Below are 7,240 nucleotides of genomic sequence, written 5' to 3' on the forward strand. Positions count from 1 at the left end.
ATATTAGCAACCAGATATCTAATAATGTGAAAGACATTATCGCTAATTGTTCCTATTTCTTAATTGCTCTCGACTAAAGCATAGATGTTTCGGATACTAATCTGTTACTGATATTTGTTCGTGCAATTAAGGAAGATTTTACAATTTTCGAAGAGTTGTTAAAAGTGTGCTCTTTACACAGCACAACTAGAGGTGTCGATATTTTTAACGCTGTTAAGAGTGCAGTGGAGGAATTCGGTGGTTTTGAAAAATTGTCCTCCGTAGTAACAGACAGGGACAGGGACAGTGACAGGGACAATAAGCGGTTTTGTTGGATTTTTAAGACAGAATCAAATTACTGTATCTACCTTGCATTGTATTATACATCAGAAGGCTCTATGTGCCAGATCAATTAAACTGTCTACCACTATTGCTGCTGTCATAAAAATTACTAATTTGATCAGAGGAGGAAATCGATCACTCACTCAGAAAATTTCTGACCCTCTTGGAAGAAATGGNGACAGCGTTTTCATCGCTGAAGCATGTAAAGTCTAAGAACAGGAACAGACTTTCAGATGTCGTGTTATCACATATTCTTCGAGTGGCAACCTCACAATTAGAAGTGGATTTTATATCATTGGTTTCCAGTTTTATGAAACCACAATGCTCTCATTAAAACAGTGTGTATGTGAGGATTTAGGTATAATCATTATACCATAAAAACTGTGATTGAAAGTCTTTTGTGCTCATCCCTGCTGAAAGAGGAATTTATGCTGTTTTATGGTAAGTAACTGCAAATTTCAAGGCATTTTATTTTTCTTTCCTAAATAATTGCATTTTCCCCCGGCATATGTAAAACTAAACATAAGGCATGATCTGGCCAGTGTTTCTTTCAGAAAAAAATGCTCTGGGGGTAGAAGTGATAGAAGGCAATAAAATCGATTGGTGAAATTTTCAATATTGGCTTAATATTATTGGTGCAACGTAAAATTTACATACATAGGTTTAAATGCACTTGTTTTTACACGGGTTGTTACTGATTCAGTTTGGGGGGCAAAACTCCCCGACCACTCTTCTGAAAGAAACACTGTATCTGGCCCCTGGTGGTGTTCTATAAACTGAATTTGGCCAACGCTGGTCTAGCTGATGCCGCCTCCAATCCCCAGGTGCCTTCCATGTGTAAAGTCTTCTCTTTGGCTTCTTGAACCAAGTGTTGGTAACAATCAGTCCATTTCTTTCACAAAAGTCAATAAGCATTTGACCCTTTTCCAGTTTTATATTCGATTTGAGGTTCTCATGGTAGTGGCTATGAAGAGTACTCTCTTTTGGATGGTGGCACCATGTAGTCTGGTAAACTTCTACCAGACATTTTTGTTTGCTTTTGTTTGGGTTTATTTTTTGAAAATCTGAAAATTTGAAGGAAAGACAGAGATGGAATTTTGCAAGGATACACACAATCTCATAGTGGTATTATTTTCAGCAACTGTTATACTTTCAAATTTGTAAAAATAACCATTACATACTTTATTACGCCTTTTGAAGTTCTTACTATTTGGAATATTTTAAAATACCGATATCCATGTTTTGTACTTAATATTTACTTTGAACCTTCAGAACAAAGGGGATTAAATCCGGAATCTTGATTTGATGATATGTTTCCTATAGACACTTCAATTTGGAACTTCTTTGCTTATTCTCCAATCCCAGTTAAACCAAAATATTGGACATATTATTTATCATCATCTGTATCCATTAACACTAAAATAAAAGGTAAGCAAAAGAGTAGTATGATAAAACAAAGAAAGAAATTTCATTAACTCTTATAAGTGCCAACCTTAATTGCTACATTATTAAAGTGCCCTTTTCAGCTGTCTGAGGTGCTGGTCTTTCATAGGCGAATATTATATGAAAACTATGTCGGAACTTTGAATGTAGTGGGAAAAGTCCTTCTAAATATTTTGTGTGTATATAGTTCATATGAAATTCAATGTTTTTGACACTTGACAATCTTTGTAATGAAATATCAATCTTGCTACATGTGACTCACATGAATTCCATGTAGGTAGTGTTAAAGCAGGGCTTGACAAATCCTGGGCATGAACTCTCACACAACAACTAGAAGTGTTAGCATTTTTCCAAGTACTTTCATAGTATTCATATGTGGTTTTGTTATTTTTAAAATCCCACCTCAACAGTGATTGCACCACAGAACTGCCTTCTTTTGACGGTGAACAATGTGAACATCAAAATCTTCGTTTAGCAGTCATTTGCAATCTTATATATTAAGGTGGGGTGGGAATTTCAGTTGCACTGTTATTAAGGGGCACAGCATTTGACTTATCTGCTGACTAGAAGGTACAGACCAATCCGCATCTGTGTTACCCAGTGAATGTACAGGGAGTGGGCTCAAATGACAAATAATATTGTGGCTTGTATGTGTGTTCATTACCCATAACACTGTTTTAAAGTATTAGTTTCTTCTGTGTTGATTTATGTTTAAAATATTTGGTTTGTTCATTATGGGTGTAATATTTGTTAGCGGATGCAGCAAAAATGAAACTTACATTAGCAGCTGAGAGACAAGAGAACTTAAAACAAAAGGGTGTGATAAATTTCTGTACTATTTCATTAGAAGGAAGCAATGAACAGTCTTTGCTAGAAAGTGAAATCAAGTGGCTTAATGTAAATAATGCATCAAAAAATAAAAGTTAAGTGTAATTATTCAAAGCATTGGCAGAAATCTCTCATTCAGTAGTCCAGCTTCAAACAGCAGGGAGGAAGAAAGTCTAGAATGATTGGTGTGAGGAAAATTGTGTTGCTTGCACTTAATCATACAGTAGGTATTTTAAGTTGTTAGGTATGTGATCTCTTTCCCAGTACTGGAGATCAAAATTCTAAGGTAATGAAAGGTTTTCCTCTGCCTTTCAAACTGAAGACATTTAAAAGGCCTGAAAAATCATTCCAACACCAGAAATGTATGAAAGCTGATAATGCTCTATTGGCTCCAGAGGGCATTCTCTTGGATATATATATATATGAAATGGGAATGGGTTCAAACTGTCTGGCCATTTTAATGGCCCTTATTATAGGGCAAAGAACAATAAGCAATCTTCTGACTATGAAAGGTTGATGAAGTTGACTGGAAAATTGGGGTTGAAGTATGAGATAAGTGTAAAAGTGAGAAAGAAAATTCAGTTCCATGGTCTTATGTATTGCAGAAGTAATGTTAAGTGAACTTGTTTGAGAACCTGAAAATGCTAAGTATGTGAGTTTGATGTTAAGATGGATCTACTATCAAAGAAGGTAGTGTAGTTGATTCTATATATAAGATACATAAAGAGTGATGGAGTGAGAGAAGCGTCTGTGTTAGATTTACATCTTGATAGTGAACCGCAGAAGGCTACTTTGATGCCAGTGTAAAAGAATTGGGAGAAGCTTGAAATTTTGGACTGGCTGTTTTCCTGTCAGCTGATTGGTATTAATACTGAGGGTGTAGCCAGTAAGAAACAATGTATGGACTGATACCAAAAACTGCAGAATATATGCCACATAATTAGTGTTCATTGTGTTGTGCATCAGTTAAATTAAGGTCATTAAGGATTTGATTCAATTCTGAAGAAACTGCATTCATTCTATTAGTACTCTCCAGAGAACTGAGTCACATACATGGAAGTCCTCTAAACTATATACTGAACTTACACTGTCTATACAGTGTAATGTAGGTGGCCAGCAAAGGAAGTGCTGCCTCTGCACCTTTGAAGTTTGGAAATGAGTCAACAGTATGATTTGAAAGTAATCCTGAAAGGAATGTATGAGAATGAACATCTGCATGGTTTGAATAGTACTGCAAGGTCTCCTGTTGAATCAGAAAGGAAACTTGGCGCTACATACAGTCAGATGCTTAGAAGAACAGTTTTTAAATTGGAAACACATTGAATGGTTAACTGCAGTTTTTGTCACTTCTGTCTGGTCAGCAGACTGCAGCATAGCTCATTTCTAGAAACACTTTTCACCACCAAAGAGGAATGGTGACTCTGCTATCTCTGTATAATGACTAGTATCAGTTTAAGTCATGGGAAAGGGGGAGAACTGAGTGGGCTTCTTGAATCAGAACTTGTTACTGATGGAAGATGCCCAGTTTTGTAGCAGTTGTTCATAGTGTTTGTGCTGCCTTTCTCCACTGAGTGTTGTCACAGGGGATGTAGTTTCACGAATCTTGTTAAAAATAAATTCATTCTTCAGATATACCCCAATAGTGCTGAAATTTGAGCCTTCAAAGACTTTTGACCCATGATACTTTGGTCCCTAAACTACAGTACACATGCATGGCACAAGTAGTCAGATGAGTAATTGTGGAATTGTATAGTTCATCTGTTAGTTCATATCCACATATTTTTTCCTGTAACATATTTGTGAATGAATTTTTTGTCATTGTAGATACATTGAAAGATGTTAATTTATTCCATTCATTGTTGCCACACTCAGTTCTTTTTGTTAGTTTAAATATAAAACTCCTGACAAAAAAAAGTTTGTAAATTTTTGGATTGACTTCTAGTCCAAAGAGACATTTGTCAAACTCTGTGTTAACCCCTTGAGCGTGACTTTAAGCGGAGCCATTTAAATTCCTAAGCCTGTGCGACGCAACACCTGCGTCCACTCAAACCCCTGCTGTAAGCGTGCGCGCCGCATATGTTGCGTCCAAACTTTTCACTAAGAATTCTTAACACCTACGCTCTGATGTATGTACTTCCAGTGAATGTATATGTGAGCTAAAATTTACTTCTTTCATTCCTCGCCATCTGTTTGTGTGTGGTATTTTTTTCACTCACTTTGCTTGGGACAAAGCATGTGGTGTCTGCTGCTTATGAAAGAATTGTTCCCACTCACACTCCTACTTGCTTTCAGAGGGATAATTGTTAGCTAACTTTCATTGAGTGCTTGTTATCAGTGTTTATGTGTCTGTATTTTTTTACTGGCTTGGCTTACTGGCGACAAAGCAGCTGTGTCTGATTTACGATGTTACGAACCTAGGGGTCGAAGTAGCCTGACGCCTGTGTCAACATTTATGAATTTGTTATTTCTTTTCTGCCTTGCGACACACTCTTATCGGAGTCCTAGGCATTTGGTCACGTAACTTGTCTGGTGGGACAGTTTCTTGGCCCTGACGCAAATGAAACCACGCTTTCAAAAGTGGGTTCCCACAACTACGAATTAAATTAGGGTATTCCTAGGTTTGCTTATGCTGATGGGAATTCAGAAACCAAACCTCAGAATGTATTTTAGTAGGAAACAAGGGAAAAATGTGGTACAAAAAATTATTCAACCACTTAGTAAATACGGCAGTGTTGAATGGTTACATTCTGTACTGCAAGGCTGGTAACAAGGAAGATCATCTGTTATTCAGAATAAACTTAGTGAATAAGATCATAGCAAAGTCCCATGGACAGAATTTAGAAAAGCGCAAAGGGCGTTTTTCAGATAGCGCCGTGGAATGTACGAGATTCACGGGTCAGCATTTCATTCAACAAAATCCCAAAACCGGAACTTATAAAGTTGGAAGAAGAAGGTGTGTGATGTGTAGAAAAAACAGAAAGAGAAAAGAAACCAGATACAGGTGTAAAAACTGCCCAGGGACACCGTCTCTCTGCCTAGACCCCTGTTTTGAGCAGTACCACACCAAGGTCAACTACTAGACTCTGGATATGGAGAGCTGGGAAAAAGAAATAGCTTGACAAAATGTAAGTACACATTTATAATAATGAACCGTAAACAATTGTAAATATAATATATATTTTTTTAATTTTTCAAATAGCGATTTCGTTATTTAAAAATATTTAGGTAAATGTCTGCACAAAACCTTCAATGCTTGCGAAATTAAGCACCGGGAGGGATTTAAATACCCCCGCTTAAATTCACGCTAGATGCATGTAACTAAGGGGACACATATGGTGCGTCGCACATGCTTGAGGGGTTAAAACCCCCAGGTAAATTCACGCTAGATGCATGTAACTGAGCGGACAGATATGGTGCGTCGCACATGCTTGAGTGGTTAATAATCTCGTGTGCAGTATGTACAGTGATTTGCAAAAAATGTGTTTTAGTGGTTATGTGGATATAGAGTGAGATAGATTTTATGAGTGGATATTTGGTATGACAGAAATGAGTGTGGTATTTTGGTATGTAGACTCTGAATATTACACGTGTGAGTAGGTTATTAGTCAGAACGATATACTTTTTTCTTGCATTAGTATAAGTACTTGTAAAATGAGGGTGCAAAGTGAATTTCTTGTTCCCATTGAAGAAGTTATTTTTTAATTTATACCTTAGTCAAATATAAAGTAATGCCACTTCACTCTTACCCACACACGCAAACAAGAGCCATTTCAGTCAGAAAAGAATTTCCCACACAGTTCTTCACTGAAATATAATTATTTTCAGATACAGGGCAGAATGAACTCTGATCATCTTCTGACAACTAGTTCCACACAGACCTCTGATACCAAGTGCACTGATGATGTTAGTCTTAAGGGCATCTACAAACTGTCCCACAGTTGGATTTTTGTTCAAACCATACTACGAACGAATAACTTCAAATGTGTTCACAAGGTGATCATCAAACAGCTGTTGCCAGGTATTCACCACACCACCCTGAAAGAACATTAAAAAGGAAATTAGTGGGCTTCCTTACATGATGGACTTGTTCAGATTTGAAAATAACGCATTTTACTTTAAAGGGACTGCCATTATAAAGATTTTGTATATTTGATTAAATTATTCCTCATAGCAAAGTCTTTACCAACTTATTCTCTTATAAATCATATTACTGACAGTGTGATCTGCTTTTCAAACATTTAACATATCCTACATAACTTGTGTACTGATAAGATTATATTGTAGCATCCTGTTGCATTCTTCCATTTTATTATAAATCTTATTTTACAGTCTTATGTGAAACTATTTATTAACTTTAAGTTTAAAATTTAAAACTTAAAAAGTTGCACATGACAGTAAAATAAGATTTATAATAAAATTGTATATTGATGTAGTTTCATAAGTAATGAATGATGATGACAATGACATTCTCGCTAGCCACCTGTAGCCAATACAGTGTTGTGGCTTGCTGCAATGATTGATATGCCTGAGTTCCACATCAGAAGTATTTATATTTACAGGGCTTATGAGAAATGAGGTTTCTTTCACTGCAAACGTTGGTGGCTACTTGGTAATGGTTGCACTGCAAACATTTTAAAGGATTAAGCAA

At 36.4% G+C, this 7,240-nt stretch overlaps 1 long non-coding RNA gene across 1 annotated transcript; it reads left to right on the forward strand.

Annotated features, from left to right (window-relative positions):
- The first annotated feature begins 2,258 nt into the window (after positions 1-2,258).
- On the forward strand, positions 2,259-6,762 carry LOC111862635. Its single transcript, XR_002842463.2, has 2 exons — positions 2,259-5,717; positions 6,418-6,762. It is a non-coding gene; the product is annotated as an uncharacterized LOC111862635 (long non-coding RNA).
- The last annotated feature ends 478 nt before the right edge of the window (positions 6,763-7,240 follow it).

Source organism: Cryptotermes secundus, unplaced genomic scaffold (assembly GCF_002891405.2).
Source record: "Cryptotermes secundus unplaced genomic scaffold, Csec_1.0 scaffold5123, whole genome shotgun sequence".
NCBI lineage: Eukaryota > Metazoa > Arthropoda > Insecta > Blattodea > Kalotermitidae > Cryptotermes > Cryptotermes secundus.